We start from the raw sequence: 17,418 nt of genomic DNA, 5'->3' as shown, positions 1-17,418 counted from the left end.
ATCTGGGCTTATGTTTATGTATTTGAAAGTTCAGTTATTAAAAGATTTTTTTCTCATTTTCTTAGCTCAGAAACTGGGGTTATTGCAGTGTTATCTAAGTCAACCTCTTTTTCTCTAATATCTATCCAGTCATTTACTGATTAGAGCTAGTGATGCATTTGCAGACAGGGATGCTGGGGTGGGGTGGGGGTGGCAGTACAGAGTTGTGCTTAATCCTGTAAAGCATTTGATGTAAAGGATTAGCCTCGCGGGAGAGATGTATCAGAGAGCACAGCATACCAGGATTGAGAAACTCCAGGCTCCCGAAGTAGACTTCTTTGGAGATGTCTTCCCAGCTCACAATGGATCACCCTTTTCTGAGGATGGTCCCCAATCCACAGAGTCACAGGGGTGTGGGCTCCAGCAGCCCAATTTATAGTCCACCACCTCCTGCCCAGTGAGGATTCACGATTGGATTTGGGAACCTGGCACTGAGGCTGCGGACCTGCGGGTCATTCTCAGTATGACTTGGCCTGGATGTGGAAACCCAGAAGATTGCAACTCTCTCCTGACTGCCCCATAGATGGAGAAGCAAAAGTCTATGCAGAAAGGCCAAAAATGCACACACAGAGAGAGAAATAATGATGAGATGGAAGGAGTACTAGTGGTGGCCCAGTTCAGGGTTCAAGTCCTTTTCTGATGATTGGTTACATTGTGGCAATTCTTAGACAAAAATAATAAAACTGAAGTCATGCTGATTAAGCAGAAAAGGATTTCTTGAAAATGATAGCTTATACCTCAAAACTACGGAGCAACTGGAGAAGCAGGCTCAGGAGGTCACTCGGCGCTGTAATGGCCCAAATCATACGACAGCACAGGTTTGATTAGCATGTTCCTGCTACCTCCAAGCATAAATCTTACAGTTCATGGCTCTGACACAGCTAGCCACTGGACATAGGGTGCCACCAGTAGCACTGTTACCTGGGGATCCATTTTGCTGCAATGGCTGCCACTGCTAGAAAAATTTCCTCCTTGTCTCCCTTTCTTTGTGTCAAAGGCTGAGTCAGGATATCTAATGGGTAGGCACATGCCCACAGCTTAGCTGCTACAGGGGCTGTGAGATAATTTATTCAGGGTTTCCTGTGATACAGGAAGAAGTAGGATTTTCTTCCCAACAAGAATGATGAGGTAGGGTATTACCTGAGCTTTGGAAGGGGTCACAGAAGTTGGGAAGCCAAAAAAAAAGATAAATGCCCACTAGAATCCACCCCTCCAGTTGTATAACATTAACACACATCCCTCTTACCAACTTACCCTTCAGTAGAATAGCAATTCTCTGGTCTAACATAATACAACTATCCTTCTCACAACAGGGGAACAACTCAAATCCCATCAGTTACTGTATCCAGGTCCCAAACCAAGATCTTCCCTGATCCAATCATGATCCCATCCTGACATTCTATAACTTCGGAATCAAACCTGAAAGCTAACCAATAACTACATATCCTATGTATATGTAAAACAGAGGGAGGAAGGGAGAGAAAAGAAGAAAGCTAGCTAGCTAAAATACATAAATATATACGTAACAAAGGAAGGATGAAAATATGACTGATGATGTAATCTTCATTTCCACAGGTAGTCATGAACAATTAATTGATATTAATAATGTTCCTTAACTACAATCTAATTCATGTTCCCTTTATCTTTAGCCAGCATCTCAGCTACTCAAGGTTTTAAAAATCTGAATAGTGACTTTAATTCTCATGTCGGAGAGATCTGACATCCTTATGATCTTGCCCATATAAGATTGTCCTAGTCTTTCATTAACTGCCATCACTGGACATGGCAATTCCAGAATCCTCTCAAGGAGATCTTTTCATCCATTATCCTCTCTGCTACCACTGTGTAGCAGAAAAAACTATTTTCTACTGATAGTCAAAGTTATAACAATATTAGAATCTCCTTTTGGTCAGTTTATCCAAGTAGCAAAAGGAGCCCAAATTGGCCAGCAAGAAGTCTCTTCAGAGCCCAGTGTTGCTGGGATAAAAAGCAAAATTTTGCAAGTAGATCATTAGGTATTACAAAAAGAGGTGCCCACTTTTACCTCTTGTTTCCTTGCCCCATAAATTCCTGGTTGGGAGAAAGTTCAGCATATATTGTCCACTGGTATGAAACTTATACTGTATCCTGTAAAACAGCACCCTAACATTACAGGGTAACCTCAAAAATTGAGGTACCAAAATTGAGTCTTTAAAAGACCATTTCTCTGTTCCATAAGGTCAACTGTTTCTGGTGATGGTGTAAAAGTAAATGCTCGGACTTTCCTGGTGGTCCAGCAGTTAAGACTCCGTGCTCTCAATGCAGGGGCCCCAGGTTTGACCCCTGGTCAGGGAACTAGATCCCACATGCTGCAACTAAAGATCCAGCACGCCCCAACTAAAGATCCCGCACACGGCAATGAAGACCCTGCCTGCCACAATTAAGACCCCACGCAGCCAAATAAATAAATATTTTTTAAAATTTCCCCCCAAAGTCCTTTAAAAAAAAGAAAGTAAATGCCAAAGAATCCCATGGACACTAGCCTTATCCCTTGTATTAGTTATCTATTGTCAAGTAACAAGTTACACCAAAACTTTGCAACTTAAAACAGTAAACATTTATCTCCCACAGTTCCTATGGGTCGGGAATCTGGTAATGGTTTAGCTGAATGGTTCAGGATCAGGGCTTCTCATGAGATTGCAGTTAAGCTATCTGCAGGGGCTCAGTCATCTGAAAGCTTGACCATGGGTGGAGGATGAGTGTCCAAGATGGCTCCTTCACATTGCTATTGGCAGGAAGCCTCAGTTCCTCTCATGGACTTCTCCATAAAGCTAACTTGATAGGTCCTTGCAACAGAGTAGCTGGTCTCCCCCTGAGCAAGTGATTCAAGACAGCAAGATACAAGCCACAATATCTTTTATGAGGGAGCTCCAGAAGTTAAACAGCAACATTTCCACAACATCCTATAGCTCACACAGTGCTACGGATTGAATGTGTCCCCACAAAATTCATATGTTGAAATCCCAACCCCCAGGGTGATGGTATTAGGAGTTGAAGCCTTTGGGAAGTGATTAGGTCATGAGGGGAGAGCCCTCACCAACAGGATTAGTACCCTTATAAAAGAGGCCTGAGAAAGCGCCCTTGTCCCTTCCACCATGTGAGATGGAACCGCTATCTATGAACCAGGAAGTGGGCTCTCACCAGACACCAAATGTGCCAGCATCTTGATTTTGGACTTTCCAGCCTCCAGAACTGTGAAAAATAAATTTCTGTTATGTATAAACTACCTAGTCCATGGTTTTGGCTGTGTTGGGTCTTCGTTGCTGTGCAGGGATTTTCTCTAGTTGCGGTGAGTGGGGGCTACTCTTCATTGCAGTGCGCGGGCTTCTCATTGTCGTGGCTTCTCTTGTTGCAGAGCATGGGCTCTAGGCGCGCAGGCTTCAGTAGTTGTGGCAGTGGGCTCAGTAGTTGTGTCTTGCGGGCCCTAGAGCTCAGGCTCAGTAGTTGTGGCACATGGGCTTAGTTGCTCCGCGGCATGTGGGATCTTCCCAGGCCAGGGCTCGAACCCGTGTCCCTTGAATTGGCAGGCAGATTCTTAACCACTGTGCCACCAGGGAAGCCCTCAGTCCATGGTATTTTGTTACAGAAGCCCGAATGGATTAAGACACAGAGTCAGCCCAATTCAGGGTGTGAAGGGATTACACAAGACTAGGATCGCTGGGGACCATCTCGACAACTGGCTACCACATTCTTTTTATTATAAAGTGAGTTATTTGGTTAGAAACGATGTTGGTGGGATGCCAAGTTGATGAATAGATCCATTCATCCCTAACACACATCCTATTAGTCTTTCAACCTCAGGTTGATTAAGTACTTCCTTGTGTACACTGGTTGGTTTTCCTTTCCTGAATGCTTCTGCACATTCCCAGATACTCATGCTCACCATAGGTTTTCTACCTATATCATCTTGATTAAGTAGTAAGTGATGCCTGGGATGTCATAAATATCCCGAGTCTGACTCACAGGACTCAAATCTTAACATCTCCTTTAGGTCTGCAGAACCAATTACATACATCAACATTGCCTCCTAGACTAGAAATCTTGGGAAGTTTAAAACAACGATTCTCAAACATTAACGTGCACAGAGATCACCTGGAATGTTGTTAAAGTGAAGATTCTGACGCAGGAAGTCTGGAATGGAGCCTGAGATTACGCATTTCTAACAATCAGCCAGGCAATGATGCCTGGTCCTCGGATCACAGAGTAGTGGCAAAGGCTCAGCACTGGAGTAAAAGGAGCCCTTAATCTAAGAAGGGTACACCGGTTTTTGCGATACTGGCTTCCCAGCCAACCTCGCTTTTTGAAAGGATATCCGGATTGGAAGTCAGACCTTGACTTCCGACAGTCCCAGCTTGTGGAAGCAAGAGACAGGAATCTTGAACACCTCGTGACCCATCCTAACCGGGAAGGGCAGACAGAAGGGGCAGAGACCAAAAGGACCGGGACCAGGTGAAGTGTGGAAGGCTCATGGGACCCGCCAGTTGCCCAGGTTTGGCGGGCACCAACCCCTAAGTTTCTCTTTATACCATTTCGGGGTAAAGAGTCAGAGCCACTTACTGCAACGCAGAACACCCGCTCCTTACTGGAGCTCCCACCCGCGGTACTTCCGGTGAAAGACGCAGTTGCACTTTCCCAAAGAGACTGCGCAGAGCTGAGGCCCCGCCCCCTCCTTTCTAATTGGGCAGGAGCACGTGGGGTGCGGGGGGGGGGGGGCCCGCTGGTCCGCTATTATTTCCGCTATTATTGGATAATTAAAGAAAGGTCTGCAAGGGGCGGGGCAAGGAGAGCCATACAACGCAGCCTCTGATTGGTCCCGGTCGAGGGCGTGTGCAGCGCTTCGGAAAAGGTCCGGCCGAGTCTGTGCCTCCCGCGCTGCGCCTGCGCGTGAGGGGCCAGAATAGGGAAGTCCTCTTACGTGCGAAAGACTCCTGACACTGAGGGGATGGGAATAGAGGTGCAAAGCTCCAGGGGTCCCCAAAAGCTTAATATTCAAGATAAATCATATTTCAATGCAGTGATTTTAAAAGCAAAATTAGTGCAAGAAATCTTTGAACAAAATATCAAAATTTTAAAGACAAGATCTGTAAGTTGGAAGTTAATTTAATAGTATTTAAGAGCTTCGGTTGATTGAGAGAAGTTGTCAAAAATGGTAGTTCTCTCTGTTGAGACCGAGTTAGGCAAAGAAGTAGATTTTTAAAATATTACTGATGTTTGATTCCACTAAAACTAGTGTCAAATATACACACCAGCCAGACATTAGTTAAAGCGGTGAAACCGATTTTATTCAGTAATTACAGTAGTTCCCCCATTTATCCTTGGTGGGGGTAGGGTCCAAGACCCTCAGTGGCTGCCTGAAACTATGGATCTACTGAGCCCTATGTATACTGTTTTTTCATACACATACATACCTATGATAAAGTTTAATTTATTAATTAGGCATAATAAGAGATTAACAATAATAATAATAAAATAGAACAATTATAACAATATACTGTAATAAATGTTATCTGATATGGTTCTCTCTCAAAATAACTTATTGTACAAGTGTAATGCCCGTCCATCTTAACTAAGCACTCATTACACACTGTGACATATTTTTTATAAATGGCATATTCTTTTCTAATATGTATGTATATAAACTTATTTATTCATTTATTTTTGGCAGCGTTGGGTCTTTGTTGGTGGGCGCAGGCTTCCTCTAGTTGCAACGAGCGGGGGCTGCTCTTCATTGCGGTTGTGGGGGCTTCTCACTGTGGTGGCTTCTCTTGTTGCAGAGCAAGGGCTCTGGGCGCGTGGGCTTCAGTAGTTGCGGCACGTGGGCTCAGTAGTTGTGGCTCGCGGGCTCTAGAGTGCAAGCTCAGTAGCTGTGGTGCACGGGCTGCACGGCATGTGGGATCTTCCCGGACCAGGGCTCGAACCCTAGTCCCCTGTATTGGCAGGCGGATTCTTAACCACGGAGCCACCAGGGAAATTCCGTGGCTGTAACTTCTGCAATTTGGGGTGCAACAGCAAAACTAGTGGGAGGCCCGTGCACCGCAGCGAGGAGTGGCCCCCGCTCGCGGCAGCTGGAGATGGCCTGCGCTCAGCGGCGAAGACCCAACTCAGCCAGAAATGGAAGTGAATGAATGAATGGATTTATTAAAAATAAAATAAAATAAAATAAAATACATTAAAACATACACATGGGCTTCAATATGGCTTGAAAGGTGGCAGAGAGCTGAGACAAGCCCATCAACCCCTTCAGGAAACTTTCTCGTCTTCTTCTCCCCATATTGATTCAGTCATATAATCATTTACTCGGGCAAATAATAATTGTTGAGCAACCACTACATCCCAGGTACTGTTGAAAAAACTGGGTCCCTGCAGTCATGGAGATACAGCCTAGTCGGGGTAGGGGGCATGAGGAAAAAAACAAAAAACAAAATAATTCCTTCAGGGTATTGATTTCTGCTATTTACTCATTCTTCATGAAACATTATGCACTTCACGTGAACCAGACCCAGCGCCCAACACTGAGTGTACAAACGTGAATAATGACCCATTTCTTATCGCAAGGATGGAAGACCCAAGAATGAATGCAAACAACTGCAGGAGAAGATTGTACAGGAAAAGGCAAGCAATTCTATTGGGATAACGTTTAATTTCCAAGGGCTGCCATAACAAAGTAGCACAAACTAGGGGCTTCCCTGGTGGCGCTGTGGTTAAGAATCTGCCTGCCAGTGCAGGGGACATGGGTTCGAGGCCGGGTCCGGGAAGATCCCACATGCCGGGGAGCAACTAAGCCCATGCGCCACAACTACTGAGCCTGCACTCTGGAGCCTGCAAGCCACAACTACTGAAGACTGCATGCCTAGAGCCCGTGCTCCACAACAAAGAGAAGCCACTGCAAGGAGAAGCCTGTTCACCGCAACAAAGAGTAGTCCCCGCTCGCTGCAACTAGAGAAAGCCCGCGTACGGCAACGAAGACCCAAAGCAGCCAAAAATAAATAAATAAATAAAAAATTTAAAATGCTACAAAGTACCACAAACTAGATGGCTATAAACAACAGAAATTTATCTCACAGTTCGGGAGGCTAGAAGTCCAAAATCAAGGTGTTGGCAGGGTTGATTCCTTCTGGAGGTTCTGAGGGAGAACCTTTTCTACCTTCTGTGGCTGCAGCAACACCTGGGATCATTTAAGGTTGCTTAGTGCCAGCAATCCAGGTGATGCTTGTAAATGCATGCATCACTCCAATCTCTTGTGTTTACAAGAACTTCACAACCACTGGGACCATATTCCCTGAGAGGCTCATTAGAGAAAAGGATAATTGTCTTGCCTACTTCTTGGTCCCTTTGTACCAAACAGTGATGATAAAGAATATTGTTTAAGGTTTAGATGTAACTCTTGGGTCAAAACTTGAAGATATTACAAATGAAGCCAGCGCTATGGAGATAAATCCCAGACAAAATTCCCTGGGACCTCAAACCTGGGACCTGGCTGATCTGGGCCTGTGCCCATAGATGGGGAAATTAAGTTATTAAATCCTAGTTCTCCTCACTTCCTTTGTTCACACCTGGGGCTATTCCTGAGTTTCCTGTGTAATTCTTGCTTTCTTATGTCTGGTTATATCCAGAGAAGATTAGTGATGCCTAATCGTCTCCATTGGGCAGAGGGGAATATTGAAAACCCATTACAGAGCTGAGCTTAATTCATGATCACACCTGGGTTAAAGGACAACCTGATTCTAAGGGAAGTTGTCTCCAGGAGAACCCAGCATACTGTGATTTACAAACTCCAAGCCCCAAGGCAGATACCTTTTGGGATGTCTGTCCAGCTTACATTGTTTACCTTTTTTCTGAATGGAACCCCTAATTCACATAGTAGTGACCGTGGGGCCCCAGCAACCATATTTATACCACATCCCTCTCTTCATCATAGCTGGTTAGACCAGGGTATTTGGAACTAGGCTGAGAGAAAGCCAGTCCATATCACTATGTGGCTTGGCTGGAAAGTGTAAATCCAGCCCTCTTCTGCCTGCCCATTGCTATCCTATGGACTGAGGAGCAGAGAAGTGCTGAAGGAACAAACACAGAGAGAGGAGAAGATATTAGTTGGAGAAAACCCTCATGGTTTTCTAATTCTGGGTTCGAGTCTTTACCTGATGACTGGCTACATCCCAAAATGTTTCACTCAGGGTTCTTAGTCATAAATAATAAAAACCAATATGGCTAATTTGAGCAGAAAATTTTAAAAATTAAAAAAAACTTTTTAAAAAATATTGAGTCCATCAAAGGATGAATGGATAAGTAAATTGTAGCTGGGTGGAGGAATAGATTGGGAGTTTGGGATTGACATGTACACACTACTATATTTAAAATAGGTAACCAACAAGGACCTATGGTATAGCATAGGGAACTTGGCTAAATATTCTCTAATAACCTAAATGGGAAAAGAATTTGAAAAGAATGGATACTTGTATGGGTATAACGGAATCACTTTTCTGTATACCTGCAACTAACACATCATTGTTGATCAACTACACTCCAATATAAAATAAAAAATTTTTAAATTGTATAAATAAATAAATAAATTTTATTTATACAATGGGATATTATTCAGCCATAAAAAGGAATGAAGTCATGATACATACTACAACCTGTATGAACCTCAAAATCATTATGCTAAGTAAAAGAAGACAGACACAAAAGGTCACATACTGTATGATAGGACATCTGGGTGGAGGGGCCCAAGAGTCAGATGTTTTGGACCTGTGACTCAGGCAAGAGTCCAGCTTCACATGGTTCAGAAGTCATCAGCACATAAGTTTATCTGAGGCCATGGGAGTGAATGTGATTGTCCACGGAAAGGGAGTAACATGAGAAGGAAAAAAAATCCAAGAATAAAACCCATGAGGATAATAACATATAGTGAGGTGACAGAAATAGAGGCCAGCAAATGTGATCTGTAAAGGTAGAAATCAGGAAACAATCAGTGAACAAAAAGGAAGTGGTGTCTCAGAAGCCAAGAGCTAAGTTTCACAAAAAAAAAAAAAAAAAACCGTATCAGTAATGTATTATCAAAGTAATAGTATGTGACAAAACTCCCCAACCTCAATGGAATAGAAAAGCAATAACCTCCTATTCATTGGTCTCAAGGTCAAATTCAGCTTCAGACCGTGGGCCATCTGGGTTAGGCACCGGGCTGTGGGCCAGGCTCACGTCCTCTCTTCTTGTATCCTCCTGGGTCTCAGGCTGGAGGGGCAGCAGCAACCCAGAGCATGGTCTCCTGATGGAGCAATGGACTGTGGGTGGGCAAAGCCAACCCCAAGCCCATTTGAAGCCTCTCCTTAGGTCACCTGCGCTGACATCCCATTGGCCAAAACCCAAATCAAGGGTCAGGGAAGGGCACTCCATCTGCCATGAGGCCATGGAAAGGGCATGGATATATAATGGTATTATAAGCAAGTGAAAGACTGAGATTCATAATTCATTCTACCATACAAACCTAGTGGTAAACAATGCCAATGAGACAGAGAAATTAAGCAAAGAAGTAGATGACATCAATTATATTTTGTAAAATTATTTTTTAAAGAAAACACTACGTGATGTTTTCAAACTATATTTTTATAATATGGTAAATGCAATCCAGCCTGGTAGTTAAGCATATGTGTTTTGGTCAGCCAACATGGCTTAGTTGTACTTATTGTTAGAATATCATTATAATTAAAATGTTAAATGAAAACGTGAGATAGAAAAATATTCAGAATGCAGGGTTTTTAGATAGTTTTCTTTCTTCTTGATAACTCTCTGCTTTTTCCAAAAAGTTTCTTTAATAGGCATTGTTGAGAACTGTGATGGGGTCTGAGATTTTACCCTATTAACTAATCTAGTCTTCCAGGTTCGTGGATGGTAGCAGAAGACACAAGACTGTTGGGTCAAAGACAAAGAACTTAAAGGCATAACTCAGAGATATTGCGGTTCAGTTCCAGACCACCAAAATAAGGCAAATATCAAAATAAAGCAAGTTGGGCTTCCCCGGTGGCGCAGTGGTTGAGAATCTGCCTGCTAATGCAGGGGACACAGGTTCGAGCCCTGGTCTGGGAAGATCCCACATGCTGCGGAGCAACTAGGTCCGTGAGCCACAACTACTGAGCCTGCGCGTCTGGAGCCTGTGCTCCGCAACAAGAGAGGCCACGACAGTGAGAGGCCCGCGCACCGCGATGAAGAGTGGACCCCGCTTGCCGCAACTAGAGAAAGCCCTCGCACAGAAACGCAGACCCAGCACAGCCAAAAATAAATAAATAAATAAATAAATAAATAAATTAAAATAAATAAATAAATAAAGCAAGTCACATTAATATTTTGGTTTCTAGTGCTTATAAAAGTTATGTTTACACTGTACTGTAGTCTACTGTGTGCACTAGCATTATGCCTTTAAAAAAATGTACGTACCGAGCAGAAGCAAGAAGAACTACAATCCTGGGGACTTCCCTGGTGGCGCAGTGGTTAAGAATCCGCCTGCCAATGCAGGGGACATGGGTTCGAGCCCTGGTCTGGGAAGATCCCACATGCCTTGGAGCAACTAAGCCAGTGCACCACAATTACTGAGCCTGCGCTCTAGAGCCCGCGAGCCACAACTACTGAGCCCATGTGCCACAACTACTGAAGCCTGCGCGCCCTAGAGCCCATGCTCCACAACAAGAGAAGCCACCGCAATGAGAAGCCCATGCACCTCAACGAAGAGTAGCCCCCGCTCCCCGCAACTAGAGAAAGCCCGCGTGCAGCAACAAAGACCCAACGCAGCCAAAAATAAATAAATAAATAAATTTATAAAGGAAGAACTACAATCCTGCAGCCTGTGGAACAAAAACCACATTCACAGAAAGATAGACAAGATGAAAAGGCAGAGGGCTAAGTACCAGATGAAGGAACAAGATAAAACCTCAGAAAAACAACTAAATGAAGTGGAGATAGACAACCTTCCAGAAAAAGAGCTCAGAATAATGAGAGTGAAGATGATCCAGGACCTCAGAAAAAGAATGAAGGCAAAGATCGAGAAGATGCAAGAAATGTTTAACAAAGACCTAGAAGAATTAAAGAACAAACAAACAGAGATGAACAATACAATAACTGAAATGAAAACTACACTAGAAGGAATCAATAGCAGAATAACTGAGGCAGAAGAATGGATAGGTGACCTGGAAGACAGAATGGTGGAATTCACTGCTGCAGAACAGAATAAAGAAAAAAGAATGAAAAGACATGAAGACAGCCTAAGAGACCTCTGGGACAACATTAAACGCAACAACATTCGCATTATAGGGGTCCCAGAAGGAGAAGAGAGAGAGAAAGGACCCGAGAAAATATTTGAAGAGATTATAGTCGAAAACTTCCCTAACATGGGAAAGGAAATAGCCACCCAAGTCCAGGAAGCCCAGAGAGTCCCAGGCAGGATAAACCCAAGGAGAAACACACCAAGACACATAGTAATCAAATTGGCAAAAATTAAAGACAAAGAAAAATTATTGAAAGCAGCAAGGGAAAAACGACAAGTAACATACAACAGAACTCCCATAAGGTTAACAGCTGATTTCTGAGCAGAAACTCTACAAGCCAGAAGGCAGTGGCATGATATACTTAAAGTGATGAAAGGGAAGAACCTACAACCAAGATTACTCTACGTGGCAAGGATCTCATTCAGATTCAATGGAGAAATCAAAAGCTTTACAGACAAGCAAAAGCTAAGGGAATTCAGCACCACCAAACCAGCTCTACAACAAATGCTAAAGGAACTTCTCTAAGTGGGAAACACAAGAGAAGAAAAGGACCTACAAAAACAAACCCAAAATGGTCATAGGAACATACATATCAATAATTACCTTAAACGTGAATGGATTAAATGCTCCAACCAAAAGACACAGGCTTGCTGAATGGATAGAAAAACAAGACCCATATATATGCTGTCTACAAGAGACCCACTTCAGACCTAGGGACACATACAGACTGAAAATGAGGGGATGGAAAAAAGATATTCCATGCAAATGGAAATCAAAAGAAAGCTGGAGTAGCAATACTCATATCAGATAAAATAGACTTTAAAATAAAGAATGTTACAAAAGACAAGGAAGGACAGTACATAATGATCAAGGGATCAATCCAAGAAGAAGATATAACAATTATAAATATATATGCACCCAACATAGGAGCACCTCAATACATAAGGCAACTGCTAACAGCTATAAAAGAGGAACTCAACAGTAACACAATAATAGTGGGGGACTTTAACACCTCACTTACACCAATGGACAGATCATCCAGACAGTAAATTAATAAGGAAACACAAGCTTTAAATGACACAATAGACCAGATAGATTTAATTGATATTTATAGGACATTCCATCCAAAAACAGCAGATTACACTTTCTTCTCAAGTGTGCATGGAACATGCTCCAGGATAGATCACATCTTGGGTCACAAATCAGGCCTCAGTAAATTTAAGAAAATTGAAATCATATCAAGCATCTTTTCTGACCACAACGCTATGAGATTAGAAATCAATTACAGGGAAAAAGACATAAAAAACACAAACACATGGAGGCTGAACAATACATTACTAAATAACCAAGAGATCACTGAAGAAATCAAAGAGGAAATCAAAAAATACCTAGAGACAAATGACAATGAAAACACGATGATCCAAAACCTATGGGATGCAGCAAAAGCAGTTCTAAGAGGGAAGTTTATAGCTATACAAACCTACCTCAAGAAACAAGAAAAATCTCAAATAAACAATCTAACCTTACACCTAAAGGAACTAGAGAAAGGAGAACAAACAAAACCCAACAAACAAAACCCAAAGTTAGCAGAAGGAAAGAAATCATAAAGATCAGAGCAGAAATAAATGAAATAGAAACAAAGAAAGCAATAGCAAAGATCAATAAAACTAAAAGCTGGTTCTTTGAGAAGATAAACAAAATTGATAAACCATTAGCCAGACTCATCAAGAAAAAGAGGGAGAGGACTCAAATCAATAAAATTAGAAATGAAAAAGGAGAAGTTACAACAGACACCGCAGAAATACAAAGCATCCTAAGAGACTACTACAAGCAACTCTATGTCAATAAAATGGACAACCTGGAAGAAATGGACAAATTCTTAGAAAGGTATAACCTTCCAAGACTGAACCAGGAAGAAATAGAAAATATGAACAGACCAATCACAAGCAATGAAATTGAAACTGTGATTAAAAATCTTCCAACAAACGAAAGTCCAGGACCAGATGGCTTCACAGGTGAATTCTATCAAACATTTAGAGCAGAGCTAACACCCATCCTTCTCAAACTCCTCCAAAAAATTGCAGAGGAAGGAACACTCCCTAACTCATTCTATGAGGCCACCATCACCCTGATACCAAAACCAGACAAAAATACTACAAAAAAAGAAAATTACAGACCAATGTCACTGATGAATATAGATGCAAAAATCCTCAACAAAATACTAGCAAACAGAATGCAACAACACATTAAAAGGATCATACACCATGATCAAGTGGGATTTATCCCAGGGATGCAAGGATTGTTCAATATACGCACATCAATCAATGTGACACAGCATATTAACAAATTGAAGAATAAAAACCATATGATCACCTCAATAGATGCAGAAAAAGCTTTTGACAAAATTCAACACCCATTTATGATAAAAAACTCTCCAGAAAGTGGGCATAAAGGGAACCTACCTCAACATAATAAAGGCCATATACGACAAACCCACAGCAAACATCATTCTCAATGGTGAAAAACTGAAAGCATTTCCTCTAAGATCAGGAACAAGACAAGGATGTCCACTCTCACCACTATTATTCAGCATAGTTTTGGAAGTCCTAGCCACGGCAATCAGAGAAGAAAAAGATAAAAGGAATACAAATTGGAAAAGAAGAAGTAAAACTGTCACTCTTTGCAGATGACATTATAGTATACATAGAGAATCCTAAAGATGCCACCAGAAAACTACTAGAGCTAATCAATGAATTTGGTAAAGTTGCAGGATACAAAATTAATGCACAGAAATCCCTTGCATTCCTATATACTAATGATGAAAAATCTGAAAGAGAAATTAAGGAAACACTCCCATTTACCATTGCAACAAAAAGAATAAAATACCTAGGAATAAACCTACCTAGGGAGATAACAGTCCTGTATGCAGAAAACTATAAGACACTTATGAAAGAAATTAAAGATGATACCAACAGATGGAGAGATATACCACGTTCTTGGATTGGAAGAATCAATAAAAAAAAAAAGTTCGTACCTTACTTTAAAAATACATTTTTGCTAATAAATGCTAACCTTATCTGAGCCTTCAGAGAGTCATAATATTTTTGCAATAGTAACATTAAAATTACTGATCACAGGTCACTTAAAAAATATAATAATAATGAAAAAGTTTGAAATATTGCAAGAATTACCAAAATAGGACACAAAGTGAGTAAATGCTGTTGGGGAGATGGCACCAAGGGACTTGTTTGACACAGGGTTGCCGCTAACTTTCAATCTGTAAAAAAGTGTAATAAATGTGAAGCACAATAAAACGGGGCATGCTTGTATTACTCACAGCAATAGCAGGAGCCAGAGTACCAGCATTTACACCAGTTCCCTAAGCCCTGATTCTCACAGGATGATGTGAATAAGGCCAAGCAGCACCTGCATACAGAAGGGATGTGTTACAGGAGCCTAAGCTTAGGAAATCAAATCTTTTATCATTGAGAATAAGCCTGCCTGAACTTTGCCCCAGAAGGATACATTATATTTATTATACCAGACAGTGAAAAATCTGCCCTTTGCCCTGGAAAGACACACCATTCTATCTTCCAATGCTGTTCATTATATAGACATCCTTGGAAAAATGGTCTAGAACAAAAAAGTGAATGTCTATGCTCACAGAATATGCAGAAAAGCAAGAGACACATGGAGAACTGTGTCTTACAAAGCATGTATTAATTCTCTACTCATAAAGTTTCATTTGTTTTTAACAGTGAATGGGAGATGGAGGCATTCATTGTTGACTATTCTTTCTAGGTATAGAATTACACTCTCTTTTTATCTCATGTACTATAAGCTTTAAAAGAAAGATACTGACAATAGGGAAAGAACCCTTCATCAGGTCAACTATTTTATTTTATTTTTAAATTTTATTTATTTATTTATTCATTTTTGGCTGCATTGGGTCTTCGTTGCTGCGCGCGGGCTTTCCCTACTTGTGGCAAGCGGGGGCTACTCTTCTTTGGGGTGCGCGGGCTTCTCATTGTGGTGGCTTTTCTCGTTGTGGAGCACGGGTTCCAGGTGCACAGGCTTCAGTAGTTGTGGCTTGCGGGATCTAGAGCGTGGGCTCAGTAGTTGTGGCGCATGGGCTTAGTTGCTCTCCAGCAAGTGGGATCTTCCCGGACCAGGCCTCGAACCCGTGTCCCCTGAATTAGCAGGTGGATTCTTAACCACTGCGCCACCAGGGAAGTCCCAAGTCAACTATTTTAGAGAGTCTGAGAGCATGAGTCAACACAAGCTGAAAGGAAGTAGAGATGTGATATTAATATTAACTAAAGTATGCTTTAAGATGAAAAAAGGATTAAAGAGGATGAAGATCTTTCAGTTACTAAAAGATACAATCCATAATGAACGTGTAGCATTCATGAACCTCTATTCCCTCCATAACCCAAAATCAAATCGAAAGGTAAAACTAGGCTTCTCTGGTGGCTCAGTGGTTAAGAATCCGCCTGCCAATGCAGGGAACCGGGTTCGGGAAGATCCTACATGCCGCAGAGCAACTAAGCCCGTGCGCCACAACTACTGAGCCTGTGCTCTAGAGCCCGCAAGCCACAACTACTGAGCCCGCGTGCCACAACTACTGAAGCCCGCGTGCCACAACTACTGAAGCCCGCATGCTTAGAGCCCGTGCTCCGCAAGAAAAGAAGCCACCGCAATGAGAAGCCCACGCACTGCAGCGAAGAGTAGCCCCCGCTCGCCGCAACTAGAGAAAGCCTGCGCACAGCAACAAAGACCCAACACAGCCAAAAATAAATAAATAAAATAAATACATTTTTTTAAAAGTAAAAGCTATTAATATACAGAAAGAACATAGTTGAAATTTTCATTACCTTACAGATCAATCAAAAAAACATTAAGTATCCAAATATTATAATCTTCATATATACTTATTTGAATTCTATTTCACAGATATAGCTATGATACAGAAGAAACCTGAAGTCCACTCCATATAAAAAAGACCTCAAGGATGCAGCAGGAATCTCAAAGGTAGGAGGGTAAATCTGAGCTGGGTGTTCATGGGCAGAGCTGGTTTGACACAGTGGAGCTAGAAGTCCCAGTGCGTGTAGCCACCATGGCACAGAGTCAGAATTTAATGGAGGATAAAGTAAACTTGAGCTCCGATAGCTGCGACCTGAGACCATAGGCGGGCCCGAAAAGGATGTGAGCCACGAGCATCAATTCTGCAGCAAAACAGGCCTCAAGAGATCAAACGAGACCAAGGTTCGGGAGCTACACTGGGTGCTAGCAACTCACACAATCATGCCAGTGGGCAGGTCCAACTTCTGGTTCTCTCTCTACACCTGGCAGCGGAAAGCGAGACAGGCTGACTCCTTGAATGAGCTTCTGGGATGCTGTGACACCAAGAGAGTGATACTGGACCCCCTGCTAGTATTAACAGGTGGGGTGGGACGGAAACAATGAAGAAATAAAGGAATGATGACCTTAATTTTTACTCCAAGCTGGGGAAATAGGTCATGTAGGCTACCTATGACAGTAAGGAACACAAAGATTTATACACCAGGAAGTGTGCAGCAGCATTATTTATAGTACAGAAACACTTGAAATCATCCAGAGTTAAGGAATGGGTAAATTATATTGCACCCATGAATGGATAAAATATTATGCAGCCATTAAAATCACATTTCTAAGACCTTTATTGACATGGGAAGAAGGAGGTGGAAAATCGGAACGCAAAGTTATTTGGAAAAATTGCAGCCAACCTTTCTAAAACTATGTGTATTACCGTGGTTATCTTGGAGCAGCAAATTTACAGGTTGTTTTAATTTTCTTCTTTATGACTTTTATGTTCCATAATTAGGTATTACCTGTCAAATAACAAAAGTGATTTTTTTTTTAATGAGAAAGTTTTAAAAACCTCTTCTCAAGCAAGAATGTCCAAATTAGAAGTTAAGGCAATATTCATTCATCCATTTTTTCCTTTCAGCTAGATTTGAGTATTGCCTTTGGTCTAAGAGCAGTGCCAGACACTGGGGTACGAGGTGGATAGCATGTGAATATGGGTATGGAGGATCTTATAATA

This window comes from Eubalaena glacialis, chromosome 13 (assembly GCF_028564815.1).
Source record: "Eubalaena glacialis isolate mEubGla1 chromosome 13, mEubGla1.1.hap2.+ XY, whole genome shotgun sequence".
Classification (NCBI taxonomy): domain Eukaryota; kingdom Metazoa; phylum Chordata; class Mammalia; order Artiodactyla; family Balaenidae; genus Eubalaena; species Eubalaena glacialis.
Note: the sequence above shows the minus strand (reverse complement) of the source record.